This window comes from Microtus oregoni, unplaced genomic scaffold, assembly GCF_018167655.1.
Source record: "Microtus oregoni isolate MIOR12 unplaced genomic scaffold, Mior012 000001F_ref0000356, whole genome shotgun sequence".
Classification (NCBI taxonomy): domain Eukaryota; kingdom Metazoa; phylum Chordata; class Mammalia; order Rodentia; family Cricetidae; genus Microtus; species Microtus oregoni.
Window position 1 is genome coordinate 82,724,437 of NW_024543060.1, and position 18,873 is coordinate 82,743,309.

Below are 18,873 nucleotides of genomic sequence, written 5' to 3' on the forward strand. Positions count from 1 at the left end.
CCTGGGATTTCCCAGCCTTAAGGTCTACTGATAACAAGAGATGAAACAATCTCTAGAGCCAAGAAATAGCCTACAGAACGGGAAGAAACGAACCTCTGCCAACTACACATTAGTCAAGGAATTACTACCTATGAACTGTAATAGTTAAATATCAAAACCAAATGGCCCAATCAGTAAATGCATGAAGTAACTGTAAAAACAGTTCGAACAAAAATGAAAGTGGCCAATAAATACTTGAAAGAAAGAAAAAACATCCAATATCATTAGGGAAATGCAGCTTAAAACTGCACTGCAATTCTCCCCAATCAGAAGGCTACCATTTGAGTAAACAAATAACAACAAATTGTGGCAAAGATGTGGGAAAAGAGGAGCCGTATTTACTTCTAATCAGAGTGTAAAATTTTTCAGCTGTTATGGAAGTCAGTATGGAGATTCCTCACAAAACTAAAGGCAGAATTATCATAAGAAGCTGCTATATCTGTAGTACATGCCCAAAAGGACTATGGTATATGCCCAAAAGGACTATGTCCATGGCAAATGCCCAAAAGGACTATGTTCATGATAAATACTCCAAAGGACTATGTTTGTGGTACATGCCCAAAAGGACTGTGTCCATAATACATCCCCAAAAGGACTCTACAATCAACCTATTTCAGAGATGCTTAGATGTCCATGTTTATTGCAATAGCATTTACAATAGCATTTACTGTCATCAGCATATGAGACAGTCCAGATCTTCAATTGATAATAAAAATATGATACATGTACATGGTAGATTTTTATGCCCCCACAAAGAAAAGCTGAGTCATGACATATATAGAAAAATGGATGTAACTGGAAGTCAGTATATTAAGCAAAATATGTCAAGCTCAGAAGAATCTTTTATATTCAGAAACTAGATTTAAAACTCTCTCTTCCACCTCCACCCTTGTATATGTGTGTGTGTGTGTACAAATTTATATACCTTCGGGTAGTCGTGAATTAAGAAAGGGATCATTAAGGGGCAGGATATCTTAAGGGATATAAGGAATGCCGTAATGGCGTATATGTAATAAGATGTGTGTTCCCCACACTGGATTGACTCGCCCAGCCTTGATGCAAGGGAAGGAGCTCAGTCCTGCCTCAACTTGATGTACTAAGCTTTGTTCAAGCCCATTGGAGGCCTTGCCCTTTCTGAGTGGAGAGGGAGGGAGAGTGGATGGGGAGGGAAGTAGATGGGAGGTGGGGGGGGTCTGTGATCGATATGTAAAATAAATTTAAAAATTAAATAAAACAATTTTTATAAAAAGAGCAAAGTATAATGACACATATAGAGAAGCCATGATGAAATAAATCCATTACTTTGTATACCTAAAAGTTTTTTTTAAAAAGCTGATAGAATCAAAATTTTGGGTGATAAAAACACCCAAGACAAGTCCACTTGATATTACAGCAACCATCTTGAGATTCTTACAATCATATACTGCAGAGAACAACATATAAAGAATTTAAAATTCTCATTTGAAACTACCCGCATAGTTGCCTATGCTCCTTGCTTCATGCCGTTCTCTCCTGAGTTCTTTGCATGACTTTCCCCCATCTTTTAAACTAATATTTGCCCATTTTCATGTAATAAAATAATATGTAACTGGAGGGTTGATAGCTTTTAGAATTCATACTGCCTGGTAGTCATTATGCTAAAAAGAAAGGAATCATTTAAAACTCTAAAACAGGAGAATTAAAAGTCAGAAGGGGACAGATAGGATCCAAAGAAAAGAGTCAGAGAGATTAGCACTAGAATGAGCAGTGACTGTAATTCCCGTGAAGACAGAAGGGATTCATGCAGAGAAGTGCATGCCTTAAGAGTCACTATCAAAGTTCCTAAGGTGTCTGCTCAAAGAGCCCTAATTTGACTTTGAGGTTGGCTTCTGCCTCATTTTTCCCAGAATAATGTAGTTCATAAAAGAAAGAAGAAAAAGGTATATTCAAGAAAATTAGAAATGGTTCTTTGGGGGGGAAATGGTAGAAAAATGCCAACTGGAAACACAGAAGATTGGAGACAGCGGCCTGACTACAGTATTGGTGTGCATTATGCTGTTGTTAAGCTTCATGATTTGACTTCCTTTAAGCAGCGACATAAGAACACAAGGCACAGTGTGTCAGTGCCCACCGGAGGTCCTGAAGGAACTCCACGTTTCTGCTGAGTTCTCTGGGAGTTTCTGGCCACTTTAAGGAGAACCCATCTCAGGTAGCTGCTGCCCCTTCAACCTAGATCTCAGATAAACCAAAGCCTGGAGCTAAGCCAGCTGACCTACACATCTGTCCAAACTGGGTCATAGAAGCATTAACCATGCTGTTGGGGCACCGCCCTGGAACCCTGGGTCGATTTTATCTATAAATGGTCAATTTTTCTGAGTACAGTTGAAAAAGTGATGGGTTGAGGTGATCCAGGGACAGAATTCTGCCAAGATGAAGCTAAAGGAGAAACAGAAATTAAAGGTCATCCCCAAGAGCTGTGGGAGAGGTGAATGCTGAGGTCATGGCTGGAAAGGGAAGAAGATGAAAATACAGAGGCAGAGAGGTGAAGGTGAACACTTTGCTGCTCATCTCATGCAGTGGAAAGCCAAAACAGATCGTCACTTCTTCCCTATTTTTCACACTTAGCGTTTTCTTCTAAACTTTATTCTCTTAATTCCAGCATTTACTAAGGGCTTGGTACTCAGAACATAAAGATATCAGTTCCGGTTCCTTAAGCATGATTTTATAGCAGACAATATTCCGACAGAAAGCCCTGGATCCTGGTGCCTTGGATGACTTTGCTTTCAATGGCTAGCCACACATGTTCTTCTCCAGTAAGTCCCTGGATATCACTAAAAGACCAAGTATATGAACTCTCCTTGAGTCTGCCTGGGCTTTTGATTACCGTGTCTAACTGATTATGACGGAAACTGTAACATGGATTTCTATAAAGGTGCCACATTGCTTCATATCCAGCGGGCTGATTTGCTGCCTAGAACACTGTGCAGACGTGGAATGTTACAGATCAAGAACCAAAACTACCTTGGACTATCTTTAGTCTCCTTAATAACCATTTACCGCCATCCTCTGTCCCTGACCTAACAGAGTGGCGACTATTACATACCACCTTTGGAATGTATTGTTAAATTTAGTGGACTCCTGCCTTCACCCACCCTGAAACTAAGAACGTTTTAATGTCTAAAATGCACAGAAGAGATTTCCCTCTTCTAGTGTAAACCACCTTAAGTTCCCAACAACGCATCTGATATCTGTGTTGATTTATGACTTCCTTCATTCTGTAGCTCTAGAAGCTCACGTGGCCCCTCTGACAATGAAACATGTTATTTGGGATAACCTTAATCTGTGTTTATGGATTTGGCTCAGTCATATTTGGCTCAGAATACAATGTCTCCTATTCCCTTGAAGGGACAGTGGTATTTTGCATCCACATAATGCCTCAGGACTTGAAATGTTCACTCTTCTGATACTTTCTTTGGGGATGTTCATCTTAGGGCATAGACATTACATTGATAGGAAGGTTAAGAGACATTACATATACGGACATTGTTCAATCATCTGTGGGGAACTCCAAATTTTGTCGTTCAAGTTTAAGCACTTTAATATGTCTGAAAAGACAGCAGGAGAACTCAATCCCCCAGCAGCAGTTTTAGCTACTAAAAGCTGCAGGCATATGGAACAGACCAAACTGCGGTCTGTACTCAGACACATTCCTGTTCCAGGAATTTCATAACCACCAGAACATGGTGAATTTCTTGTATTTTTGGATAATATTTTACGAACTAAAACAATGAAACTGTGTTACATGCACAAACAGAGCCAAAACACATCCTCAATCACTGCAACTAGAGAAAGGTGTATAACTATCCAAGATTTAGAAAATGAAAGAGATTAATACAGATCTTGGGACATACCAATACATGTACATGGCTTAGAAGGTATATCATGGTAGCCTTTTGTTAGGCTCCTGGGAATGCCCCATTGATTCACTACAATTTCAGGGCTTAAAAGGTCAAAACTGAATAGCTTCAAAATTCTGAAGAATTCTGGTACAGGTGTCCCAAGACTGAAGTCGAGCTATCAGAGGGCCACAGTTCCCCTGATCAACTATTGTATCAGCTTCATATGAAGACATATATACATGTGTGTCTATACATGTGTTCTCATACATAAGATTTAGTTGAAGTTAATCTATGAAATAGATAATGCCCCTCTCAGAAGTCATAGGTTGCCAAAAAATAGTCCACTCCAAATGGGATGCCATTGGTCAGAGGTGGCCTGGAGACCCAACGCAATACCAGTTTTTGTCATTGTTTTTGTTGTTGTTGTTGCTCACCAGAACTTGATGGTAAGACCATATTGTTGAAGACACCATACCCTTTGCCTACAGGACTTGGAGAAATGGTACTGATCAGTAAGCTGCCTCCTTGCAGGCTAGCCTTTGTAGGAGCTTTAATGACCCACATGGCAAGATATGCCCATGGATTTAATACTGGCATTAATGTTATGGGAAAAAACAACAACCACTATCTGATTGGAATTATACCTACTCGACAGGAGGTAACCCATGCATGGCAGTGTAAGTCTGATCGAGAACTCATGGTTGATGATCTCATAGGCCCCAGTGATGAACCTATCACTACTAAACACTAAATCGATAGTATCAAACTGTCCTCAAAATTCACTTTTCTGTATCCAATGAAACCCTTCAGCCTTCATTGAAGATAATACAGTAAAGATAATACAGAACACAGGTAATACAGAAAACGTCGTACAGAGATTTAAATTGATCAAAGAGCAGAGAATAAATGTGTGTGGTGTACTCAGGCATAAAATGGCACATCTACTTCTTATCAAGTGCTCCCCAAAGCTCAGGGACCATCACAGAAGAGGGGGTGGAAAGATGGTAAAGCCAGAGATTGGGAAGGACCAGAGAAAAACAGTATATTTTAGATACAACAGGATCACTGTTGTCATGAATTTGGAGCAACCGTGGCTGGTTGCCTGGGCAGTACCAGCCAGCATTCTAACACTGAAAGAGACGGGCCCATGTACCCCACATTTAGCTATCAACAGTTGATAATTGGTTTTCCTTAAGGGGTTATCTACTGGTACGTAGACCACACTCCAGTGGATGGCCTCATATATATGAGTACATGGACACACAAATTAGACCCAATGGGTTATAAAAACCAAACACAAAGTTGAGGCTGGCGTGGATTTGAGAGAATATAAGGTAAAGAATTGGAAATGAATATGACTAAAATACATTGTATGTATGTATGTATGAAATTCTCAAGGAATTAACAAAAACATTATCTTAATAAAGACGAGAAAAGCAAAGAGAAAGGACACTGAGGATGAGGAACAAAATGTCAGCTTTATCTCCAGGCTAGGGTGGAGATGTTCTAAAATTACTATCTAGCTATAATCTTTCTGGTAAAGATGAAAGGCATACAGTTTTCCCTGCCTTAAGAGGCAGGCCTGTCAATCACCTGGACAGGAAAATTCACAATATCCAAAACACTTTTTAAAAAAGGACAAAATTAGAGAACTCACATTTCTCATTTTCAAGAATTACCACAAATCTATCATCGTCAGGATAACTGTCCTGGCATAAGAGTATACGCTGAATTTGGAACAATCTAATTAAAAAGCTGAGGGCACAGCTCACTAGGTATAGTATTTGCTGTGCAAGCATGTGGAACTGAGTTTGATTCCCAGAACCTATGTACAAATGTGCAAAACAGCAGCAGACTCCTATAACGCCCACAGTGAGGGTGTGGAGACAGAAGATCCCTTGCTGGCTAACCCACATAGCCTAAATCTGTGAGCGCCACATTCAGTGAGAGACCTTTCCATAGGAATCAAGGCCCAGTGAAAATGAGAACGATTCTATATGTATTTTCACACAAGTGAGTATTCTGTGTGTATTTGCACACACAAGTGAGTGCACACAGACAAAACTGAGCTGACATTTCCCTACAAATCCTTACATCCTTATGCTCGTCAGCAATTGATCTGGAACAAGGTTGGTATGCATTAAATGGGCAAAAGACAGCTTTTCAACAAATGCCCTTAAGACAACTGGATATTCACACACACCAAAGAAGACTTTATTCCAGCATGCACGCACAAGACCCTGGATTTGATTCCTGTATTACCAAAAATGCAAAAGAAAAACAACAAAGATGGACTTATCTTTCACCACATATATAAATGAACTCACACCATATACCTAAAAAAAAGAGCTAAAACTTCCAAGCTAAAAGAAAACAAGAAGAAATCTCTGTGACCTTGGATTGGACAGTGGTGTCTTAGAGGTGAGATCACTATACACATTCTAGAAGTTCTGATTGTCTCCTCCAGGGATCAATTTCTCTTTCAGGTGTTATCTGGCATTGAGCACATGGCTCAATGGCTTTGGGTAGGAACTAATGGCTAAGGCATTAGAGGAAACAGTACAGTACTTGCCTCAGAGAATTGTATAAGACAGAGCCTGAAACCCAGGAAGTGTGAAAGAGAGGGGGCAGTCTAGAGCTGGCAGGAAAAAGGCTAGAACAAAGACTAAGCAATGAAAGAAAGGGCCTGAGAACCTTTGATAAAGCTGAAAAGTTGAGAGAAGAGAGAGGGAATAAAACTAGAGAAAGAAGGAACTAGAATTGATTTTGCTTCTTTAAATTCCTAGGTTTTATCTTAACGGATAAGTAGGGACAGGGCTCAGCATTTCCGATCAGTCATTAGCTCTCTGCTCAGACAGCAAGAGGCCATGCAATGCGATGAAGGGTTGGATCACCCCAAAATATGTGTGTGTGTTAAAACATGAGTGTGACAGTATTAGGTAGTTCCCTTGTGATGGATGGTGTTTACAAAGAGGAAGACAGCAAGTATCTCTCTTGTCTCCATGTGAAGCTGAGAGGAGAAAACATCTTACATCAGACTGTGGGTCCTTACCAGACAAGATCCACGAGCCTCTTGATCTTTGACTCGTCAACTCCAGAACTGAAAAGCAAATTCTTCCTATTCCTAGGGTACATCTTTAGATGGTGCCAACACTTGTTTACATGCCAACGCCTATGATGTATTTGTGACAACAACCTCAGTCGAAGCTGATTAAGACAAGTCTCTTTGGAATGCAATACCCAAGGAGACAGGAAAACATACAGACGATTCGGGCTAGGGTTTAGAATTATCACATCCTCCTCCGTTGCAGCAAATCTTCACACAGAAGATAGGGTTCTTAGCCAAATCAGCTAAAGAATGAAAATAAGCTGGTTTACTTGCCCAATTTATAACCAAAATCAATAGTAATAATCAATCAAAATAAAACAAAAGTGGCATATAGTAAAATTCATTGTTTAGTGAAAATTGGTAAAACTGGAACCTTTCTATCAAATCTTCATGTCAACATTTTTTTTCCAATACATTAACTCGATGGCTCTAATACACATATGACAAAATTTCCAAAGTGCAAAAGCTCTAATTATATATTAGAATTTAAAGACTTGATTTAAAAAGACTTCATTTTCATTGAAATTTTTACATGGAAAATGAACTGAAGGAAATAATTTTAGCAAAATGAAAATGAACATCCAAAATTGAAATATGATTTGAGTGCACTAGGCAGGGAATTAATCAAGGAATTAAATTGGTTTACTGGAGAAATATATTCATATGTATAAATGTATATACGTGTGTGTATGAGTGTGTGTGTGTGTGTGTGTGTGTGTGTGTACACGCGCATGCACATATGTGTGAGTGTTTATTCCCCAGGCCAGGCTTCTTTGATCCATCAGCATTTTCCCCATACGCTCCGGAGAAACCTAAGTTTGCACATTCTGGCACATAAAGAGCCCCCAAGGACACTTTATTAAGCTAGAGACAAACAATGGAAATCCAAAGAAACCTTAGTCGTGTTCCCTGGGCACTTCAAGAGCAGGGAGCAGGTGGTTGTACCGGTTCTCTTGCCTTTCATTTTGGGGACTAAATACAGATTATAGATAGAGGTTCTTTCATAAAGCAGCCAACTCCAGCTGCATCTTGGTTGAGCTAAGGTATTTGGAGCAAAGTGACTTTCCCAATAGTCATGCCCTCAAAGACATCCTAAAGATAATCCGGAAAGACATAAGGGCATAATGAGGAGTGATTGGGAGTAGCCATGAAGGCTTGCCAAGAGCCCAGGAAAATCAGAGCTTTCTAGTTAAATTCAGACAGTGGTGCCAAGAGAAGCCCTTACATGCTAGGATTCAAGGTTCTGCTGTTTTCCCGGCTGACTTCCCAAGAAGGCAGCACTAATAGCAAAAGGGTCATGTACTACTTGCTCTCATGCTCTCCCCCTTCTCCTCTTTGTGCCATCGAGAAAGATAAAAGAAGAGGCAGAGGCGATGACCTAGTCTTCTCGGCTGCCTCTTTGTTGTTGTTGTTGTTTGAGGCAGGGTGTCTCTGCAGCTTTGGAGCCTGTCCTGGAACTTGCTCTTGTAGACCAGGCTGGCCTTGAACTCGCAGAGATCCACCTGTTTCTGCCTCCCAAGAGCTGCTATTAAAGGCATTCACCACCACCACCTGGTCACCTCTTAATTCTCTTAGGAAGCCAATCCGCCTTCTAGGAATATGCGGTCTGTACTTTTTGGTGTTGTTTTTGTAAAATTGGTACTCTTCCCTCCCACCCCCACAGCACACACTGTTCATGCACCAGGAACTCTGCTTTTTCTGCCTTCGCCTGGAGCACACATGGCAACAGCTGCCCATCCAGAGGGTCAGAACGAGGAAGCCCATTTCTCTACATGTGGTTGCCAAATTCTCCAACAGACCTCACTCTGAGATAAAGATCCTATCTTGGTGATCATTATTATGATCATGAACACTTAGTGTGGCGTGTGACTCTACACTTGAACACAGAAGAGAGGAATATTGTTTTCAAATTTCTATTTAAGGAAACAAATCAACTTGCTTTTCTAGACTGTATGTATTTACAGAAACACATAATGGCCAATGCTCTAAATAAAGAGACATCTATGTGCCACGGAGATTCAATTTCTACTTCCCTTGTATTTGACATTAATGTTAAGAAGCACTAGAACATGTTACTATAGCTAAATATAGAAAACAGTGAAACATTGAAAAAACTAAAAAGAAAAGGTCTCAAAAACATGCAACTAAAGAGTGGGCCTCAGTTATGCTGACTGAGTCACCTCTGAGGAGATTTAAAATGGATGGTTTGTCTTTCTCCAAATTCCTCACCCAAGCCACTTTATATATAACCTACCCTCTTCAGTCTCAGGATGCTGTACTTGGCCGAGACAGGAGGAAAGCATCTAAGTGTGTTCTTACTCAGAAGCTCAGGCCCAATCTGTCACTGGTCAGTATTCTTTTAGGAGGGACCAAAATCCTCCATCCTCCTTTCTGTGAAGTCGAATGCCTTCTCTCTGAGACAGCAGTCTCTCTCTCTCTCTCTCTCTCTCTCTCTCTCTCTCTTCTCTCTCCCTCCCTCCCTCCCTCCCTCCCTCCCTCCAATTTCTTTGGAATGGCTAACCACACACAAACAACCCAAGAGTAACTGATTAGCATGCAACAAAAGTGCAAGTCAGAGAAGAAACAACCTTCTGAGAGCCTGCAGTCACCACAGACATTTGTCTGCCCTGCCTTCACCAATGACTAGCCTTCTTCTAGGACTCTGCTCGGGGCTGGTAGAATCTGGGAAACCTGCCCCTTAAGAGCATCACTATCTTGTTGTTGTTGTTGCTGCTGCTGCTGATGATGCTGATGATGCTGATAATGAATCTGTATCACTTGTGTTCCCAGTCTTCTGTTTGTTTCCCCTTCTCCTGGGGTTTTGACAAAATACGTGCGGATTTTAATATTTCTAAAGCAAGCTATTTCTTCAGTTCTTGAGTTTGGAAGTAATTTCGTACTTCAAAAGTATGGTATTGACTTTCCTTTTGTGACAGATTTTCTATGCATTTTTAAAACTTTTAATCAAAATAGAATTCATGTGGCTATGTAATTGTCAGCAATGGGGTTAGGGAGATCCTAAATCACAAGTTCTCGCCATTCAGCCAAAGTCCGTGCTTGCAAGCTCGTTCTGTGTGAGCTGCAAAAGAAAGGCATCGCTATCTTTAAGCAAAGCATTGCTACTCAAAGAAAAACTCCAGTGGCAGTGGCGCTGCTGATACACATGGGTCCAGTTACCTGACATGAATTTTATTATGGTTGTTATGATTGTCCGGTGCCTAATGGGTATCCCTGGGACACTGCTTTGTATTGTTAGATCTTAAGAGCTCATCCCGCTGGATTACCTTGCCCAGCCTTGAAGCACGGGGAGGAGCTTGGTCCTGCCTCAACTTGATGTGCCTTGCTTTGTTCAAGCCCATGGAGATTTGCCCCTTTCTGAATGGAGATGGAGAAGGAATGGAAGGGGAGAAGGGTAGATGGGAAATGGAGGGCGAAGAGGAAGGGGAAATTGTGGTTGGTATGTAAATTAAATAAAAAAAGTTATTTAAATAAAATAAACTATATACATAAAAAAGAGCTCATCCCTCTCCTAATCCTAGAATATTTTACAAGAACAGGGAAGATCCAAAATCTAGACTTCAATAACAGAGGCAAAAGTAAAAAAAAAAAAAAAAAGGAATAATTTGCTTCTAAGGAAAAAGTTGTCTAGATTTTTCTCATCCCTTCCTAATGTCAATAATTATGAGTTATTTGCATATATAAAGATACCTATTACACACTGAGGAGTGAGACGATGATGATGATGATGATAATGATGGTATGAGGGATATAAACAACATGCAAATGTATATAATGATGTATAGATCTGGATAGAGATATTTACAGAATGTCTATGTTCCTAAATATCTGTGTAGTCCTATACATATAGATATAAATATCAGAATAATCTTGTTAGCATTTCTTAATATATCTAATATGAGTAAAGTATAGTTTTGATTTCCGTGATTAAAATTGAATGGACGGCATTAAGGACTTTCCTAAAGCATCACTCGAAATCTGCAGAGCAAATGTGGGTTTCATGGTTACAGAGTTACAGAAATTGTGGATCAAATCCAGACAAGAGCAATAACCCTCTCTAAGAAACTAAATGAAGAAATCTCAAGGCTAAGAAGAAAGAGCTGATGAAAGATATAAGTCTGGGTTTAATTGAATTTGTAAGCTCCAATGTAGTATGGGGGTTAGTTAGTATAGTACAAATGAGTTCTTCAAAGTGTCTTTATCTTTAGCGTAAAAACTGGGACACGAGTAAGCTCAGAAAACGTAGATATAGAAACCACTAATCAACAAAAGAACGTTTCCAAGGAACGTGCTAATGCCTAACACGTTTTGTAAAATAATAGATATGAAGACAGACTTTAACTACAACCCATTGTTACCTGGATATTATATTGGATAAGGGATAAGTAATGGCTACTGGGGGAGTGGGGATCAGACCTAATAAAAGGGGTTTTGTCCCATGTGAGTAACATTCTATTTTATTTAGGGTGAACTCTGTTTAAGTGCTGCTGAAATAGAGGAGAAACTTCTGCTGATAGAATTCATTCCACTCAGGAGCAAGCAGTTAACATACATGTCGTCCACATATACTGGAATGTTGAGGATTTCAAATCTGCTGGGCAATGGCCATTTCGGAGCTCAGTTCTCTGTTACCAAAACATGTCAGCCAGTCATGGTCTACTTATTCTGACAACAGCCAAGTGCAACACAGGAAGACAGAAGAGGAAAAAAGCTGTCCACCTCTTACCAGTGAGCATCTCTATGAATAACATCTTCTGATCGGCCCTTCACTGCAGTCACAACTGAATGAACCACAGGGCCCCAAAGATCAGCATCCTTCCTTAATCATGATCCTCCCAGAATGGGCACTCTGCCCTTATGCTCTACACTATTTTAATTAAGACCTTTGGTTCTTATTGCCTGAATTGTAGCACAAGTTGAATAACATCATGACCATAAGAAATTGTCTTGGTCAATAGTACTGCAGTATACTTGAAATCAGGGATGTTGAGACCTCCAGCCATTCTCTGATTGTTCACAGTTGTTTGAGCTATCCTGAGTTTTTCGTTTTTTCTATTTGGCGTTAGGAATTGTCCTTTCAAGGTCTGCAAAGAATTGTGTTGGAATTTGGATGGCAATTGTGTTAAGTCTGTAGGTTGCTTTTGGTGGGGTGAACATTTTTTACTATGCCAATCCTACAGATCCATGAGCATGGGAGACCTGTCCAGCTTCTGATATCTTCCTCAGTTTCTTTCTTCAAAGACTTGACGTTTCTTTTATTCAAGTCTTTCCCTTGCTTGGTTAGAGTTACCTCAAGATATTTTATATTATTTGAGGCTATTGTGAATGTGTTCTTTCCCTGATTTCTCTCTCAGTCTGTTTGATGTTTGTATATATTCAGTTGGAAGCTCATTTTTGGTCCCACTCCCCTCCATTCCAAACCCCTCCCCTTTCCGAAAGACTGCCAAGCGGTGGTTCCTCCCATCCCCCCCCCCCCCCCCCCGGGAAGCTCAAGGCTGCACCTGTAGGATACTTAAGCCCCTGCCCCTAGGCCTACCATGTGATTTCTCCTCCTCCCTCTCCCCACCTGTGCCTCACCTCTAGGGTGCTGGAGAGTCACCTGAGAGTACTTGCTTCATTTAACCTTGTCCTTTTAATTCGGCTTGACCTGGCTTATTGTATCTGTGGAGAAACATACTACCACCAGGGATACAAAAATACCAGTACACGGGAGGGCTACTGATTAATTAGAGTGAATCTTGTATCCAGACACTTTGGAGAATGTGTTTAGAACCTTAAGAATTCCCTGGTAGAATTTTTAGGATCAATTATGTATACTATCTTATTATCTACAAATAATGATACTTTGCCTTCTTCCTTTCCCATTTGTATCCCCTTGATTACCTTCAGTTCTCTTATTGTTTTAGCTAAAATTTCAAGGACTATATTGAATAGATACTGAGAGAGTGGAAAACCTTGTCTTGTTCAAACCACATGATATTCACATAAAAGCAGACACATTGGCCAAAGGAATTGAATTGTAGATCCAGATGTAAATTCATACACCTATAGATACCTGATTTTTTATAAAGCCAGAAAGACACAGTGGGGGAAGGGAAGCATATTCAACAAATGGTGCTGGTCAAATTGAATGTCTCCATGTAGAAGAATGCAAATAGAACCATATTTATCACCTTTCACTGAACCTAATATAAGAGAAAGTGAGCAGCCTTAAAAGCATTGGCACAAAAGACAACTTTCTGAACAGAATATCAATAGCTCAGGCACTAAGATCAAAAATTAATAAATGGGACCTCATGAAACTGAGAAACTTCTGTAAAGCAAAGGACACCATCAATCACACAAAGAGGCAGCCTATAGAATGGAAAAAGATTTTTTGCCAATGCCACATCTAATAGTGGTCTAATATCCAAAATATAATCTAATTAAAAATGAGGCACAGGTAATTCTCAGTAGAGGAATCTTAAATGGCTGAGAAACATTTAAATAAGTGTTCAACATCCTTAGTCATCAGGGGAACACAAATCAAATGGCTAAGATCAATAACACAAGTGACAACTCATGCTGGTGAGGATGTGGAGCAAGGGGAACATTCCTTCATTGCTGGTTGGAGTGCAAACTTGTAGAGTCACTATGGAAATCAATATGGTGGTTCCTTGGAAAGTCAGAAATCTATCTACCTTAAGACCCAGCTATACCACTCTTAGGAATATGCTCTAAGGATGCTCCATCCTACAACAATATTGTAGAATGCTTGCTCAGGTCATTGTGGCTTTATTCATACTATCCAGAAACTGGAAACAACCTAAATGTCCCTCAGCTGAAGAATAAATAAAGAAAATGTGGCACATCTACACAATAAATTATTGCTCATCTATTAAAAGAACCACATCATGATATTTTCCAGCAAATGGATATAACTAGAAAAATATCATCCTGGGTGAGGTAACCCAGACCCAGAAAGACAAACATGGTATATATTCACTTATAAGTAGGTGTTAGCTGGTAAGTCAAACTATAATCTATAGATCCAGAGAACTTAGGTAAAGAGAAGGGCTCTAAGAGGGTGCGTGGAACTCCCTTCAAAAGGGAAATAGATTTTGCAGGTGAAATGAGGACAGGTGGGGGCAGGAATGGGAGTAATCGGGGAGTAGGGATGAAGGGTGAGAATATGGGGAAAGACAGTTGAATGGGTGGACATCGGGGTGGTGGCATAGAAACCTAGTGTAGTGAAACTTACTAGCACCTATGAGGGTAACTCTAGTGAGGACCCTTGGTAAGGGAGGAGGCAGAGTGTGAACTGGTCATCTTCTTTTTTAAAAAAAAAATTATTATTCAGGGTGAATTTTTTTTTCTGAGATAAAAATGGAGTTTTCTGCCTCACAATTTTGTAAGGGTTTTTCCCTGCCTAATTGTTGAACTAGCTAGACAAACTATAGAATTTATCAGTGATTCATTTCTGCGTTGTTAAGTTGCAATTGTTAACACATGATCATTCTGAAGGGCTGCAAGTCTCCACATTAAATATTGGTTACTTCCACTTCCAGCTCTGAGGGATTATGGATTTTTTCACTTTCCTATTTGTATTTCAATGAAGATCTGATTATTTTATCACCTTTTCACTGATATTAATAATATAATTGACTTATTTTCACAATCACTGATTTTATTTTTAGACATTTTGATATTGTTTCTGAATTATTTTCTCAGTATTTCCATTAGCCATGAAAAACTATATAGAAGTAAATGGTTTAGTTATAACCTTACAAGTGAAAAAAAATTATTTATTTCTTATGTATACAACATTCTGCCTCCATGTATGCGTGCACACCAGAAGAGGTCACCAGATCTCATTACAGATGGTTGTGAGCCACCATGTGGTGGCTGGGAATTGAACTCAGGACCTCTGGAAGAGCAACCAGTGCTCTTAACCACTGCGCCATCTCTCCAGCCCCCCTGGTCATCTTTTATAGCCAGGAAAGTCTTCCATTGTAGAAAGTTGTTTTTATTTGCATTCGTTGCTTCTTGTTGTTGCTGCTGTGGCAAGATCCAGGACTAAAGACACTTAAGAGAGGAAGGGTTTATGTGGACTGACAATTCAAGGATGCAGTCCCTCATTGTGGGGAAGGCCTGGTGGCAGAAACCTGAGGCAGTTGGTCACATTGCATCTGCAATCAAGAAGCATAAACAAATGAATGTTTGTTCTCAGCTCCATTCTCCCTTTTACTCAGTCCAGGACCCCAGTCCATGGAATGCGTGACCGATAGTCTGCATAGATCTTCCCGCTACAGTCAACTTAGAAAATTCTCAACAGACATGCCCAGATATTTATTTTCAGGACTACACCAAAAGCTGCCAAACTGGTGATCAAGATTAATAGGCAGTCTAGCACCACAAGAAGCAGATATGCATGATAAGTCAATGGGAAAATTTCCACTCGAGAGAAAATGAAATTATAGAGATGAGTACTGAACAAAGCAGGCAATAACCATATTTAACATCTTCGCTGATACTCCAGAACTACAATTATGCCTTCTAATATCCTTTCACTAAGTCAATCAGCATGGGAAAGCAAAGGTTAACTTCAGCACATATTTAAAAGCTCATTATGGGGCCTGGAGAGGTAAAACAGATCAGTGGTCAAGAGCACATACTGCCCTTGCAGACGACTAAGGTTAGTTTCCAGTACCTATGTGGTAGCTCACATTTGCCTGAAACTTCACTACTAGAGGATCTGATGCCCTCTTCTGCAGGCTTCTGCACATGTGATACATGTAAACTGATGAAGGTACACACACACACACACACACACACACACACATATATATATATATTAATAATAAACAAACAAACCATTTTAAACTTCATTAGGATCAGAAATGTTCCCTATTTCACATCAACGTTCCCATAACTTCGAATAAGATTGAACACTGTTAGGAATGAACAGTATCTCTATGGCTTACTCTTGTGGTGGTAAGTTCATGTTTAAGGAAGGAACAGCCCCCCAGAACACACTGGGCATGACCCTGAGTGGTAATGTCACCTACAATTATTCTTGTGCAAGAGAGAATTCAGAATGAGCCAAAAAGTGTTAAAAGCTGGAAGGGGAAAGAGCATTTTGAAAAGCTATGTTAAGAATATCTATACCTCAGATCTGTTTAGGAGGTCACATACAAGTGCTCTACTTTTCTTGGACATTTATCCTTCAGTGCTACAGCACCCTAAAGTAAGCATGTATTCAACCAATGAAATAGTCAAGCGCTATATTCATGCTGGGAGAAGCAAAAATGGACTGGACATTTTCTTATAGTTGAGAAACCGTATAGTGCAATAGACACATCCTAAAGCAGAAAACTACTAAGCAATAAATGCATGAATTTAATGACCTCCCTTCCATGGGAGGAACGATACTTAGGAATCTGGAAGTCATAGGAGACAAGCACTTGAGCTGGTTTTATGGAGGAGGCTGTAGGGATGTGAGAAGTACTCAGAAACTCAGAATTTCTGAGAAGGAAAACATTTCTAACACTGGGAACAGAACTAACAAGTGTGTGCTGCATAAACAGCATCATTTGCTTGGAGAACTGAAAAGATTTAGGAGAGGGGAATTCTAGACCATATGAATGAGCATGAAAACCAAGACTACAGAACTCTTTCTTCTATCCAGAGAACCAGAACAGCCACGGGTTCTCAATTCTCAACTTCGTTGATAAGAGCCATGGTCCACCTCATAATTAATATTTTATGATGGATACTTTTAAATATGTCAACAATGAAACATTCATCAAAACCTGAAGATTAGTTGGTATGCAAAATACTGCCTCGATTGCAATTTTATCTAAAAATCAAGATAGAAAATAAATTTTAAGTAAATTTCAATATATCATATGTATTCACAAATGTGTATAAAATCACCCATGAAAGGTGTCTTTCATTTTTATCAAATTCTTTTGTCTAACTGCTAAAGGACTAGCCTCATTATAAACTCCAGGAGTATTCTATCTTTCCCACAAAAGAAAGAAAGGGGGAAAAAAGATAAATTTCTGAAGCTGATTTTGCACACCAATGACAGGCATAAGTTTCTAAAGAATGGTTTCCAACCTGTTAATAGTTATCAATACACTACAGCTGCAATCCATGAAAGAGATAAATATTCATGGCACAGAGCATTTATATGTATCAAATGTATATTCATGAACAAATGGCTTGCCCTGCCTTTAATAGTGTTTGCAGTGTAGCCAGTGAAAAATGGATCATCTTCCCTGTGACTGCAACTGCCGCAGCATCCCCTGAATGCCCGTGCTACAGTAATTATGCAGGACAATAGCCGTGAAAAATATATAAATGAATAATCAAAGGTATCTGAACTCTGTCCCCACTCCTTTCAGATCGCGGGTTGTAACAGTTCCCCTGCATCAAACACAAACTGCAGATTTTCTATGGCCGTCGACTTCTTTTGCAAGGAAAGCATTTGCAAACCCAGTCCTGTGTAGCCGTGTGTGCATTGGAACATGTGTGGTTGACCCTCACCTTTCAAGTATGCTTGGTTACAGCACTGTCCTCCCCAAAGGCTGCACTGAAATTAGCATACACTGAAAGACACTCTCAGGTGATCATCAGTATCCAGTTGTCAGGGCCTCAATCAGTGCTAGGGTGTCACTGAGGAGAAAGAACAGCGGCGCAGATTATGCAACAGGAGTGTTTGTTATTCAGTAAGGTTCGAGGATGGGATGTGCTTTTGAAAACTGGCACATTGTTTAATAAAATTATCATCTGCTCCATTAGCTGTGCAGGAAGAAGACTAGAGAAGTGATAGATGGGGAAAATGCCTTTTGTTGAGCAAGAAAAGAAGTCATAATAAGGTTAGGGCACTGAACAAAGCCTGCTAAAATTAAAAATAAAGAGCAAAGAAATAATGGAAGCTAACACGCCAGCAAAGGAGCCCTTCAATTTCACAGAATGGGTCTCCTAGTTAATTCCCTTCCTCAGTTTTTCCTGGCCAGCACCCAGCCTCCGTCAGCATTTACAGAAAGTGATCCCCATTCTAGTGAGTTGTCTGCCTTCCCCTTTCTCTTCTGGCCTGTCCTGTCCACTCTCAGAGGTGCACTTTTAAGGCCATTATGATGAACTGGAAATGGGACATGATACTGTTCCTTCCTACATTTTCCTAAAAGTACCCGCATAGATTTTGGTTTGCAAAATCAAATTGGACCCAAACCTCTCAGTAAGTTATACAATGCATTGCATCAAAATCTAAATTAAAACTTAGTGTGAAATAGAAAAGACTTTTAAGTATACCATATAAGACTAAGATTGTACATGGTAGCAGACGAGGAGGAAGAACCTTCCTGGTTATGCCAAAGATTCTGGAGTATCATGGGTTGTAGCTACAAGGTGGTTAGAATGAAGCCATGTTCTCTGTAGAAACAGCCCCGCGTTGAAAGTATCACCTCGGTATTTTAAATAATCACTCATTTTATCTTTGATTGCATTTTTAAAATTAAATCTTTCCAGAGGAAATATTCTTTCAATTTCCATAAATACATTCAACAGGACATTGCAAACCCACAGTGAGTTCCCTTGGTCCCTCCTATATCACAGAAGGATTTGAGGCATGTTGTTTTTAATCATCTCTTTCCCCCCAACTCAATGAAACGTTTCACATCCGATGTCTCTGCGTCAACTCTTATCTGCGATTCTCACCGCTAAAGAGCACAGCCCTCTGCGTCAAGCACACATTTCAACCCTCAGCCACTTCCTCTGGATGGGAAACAATGCTGAAGACACAGGAGCTGCTCTCATTTAGGTCCTCTGTGTGACTGAGCTGAT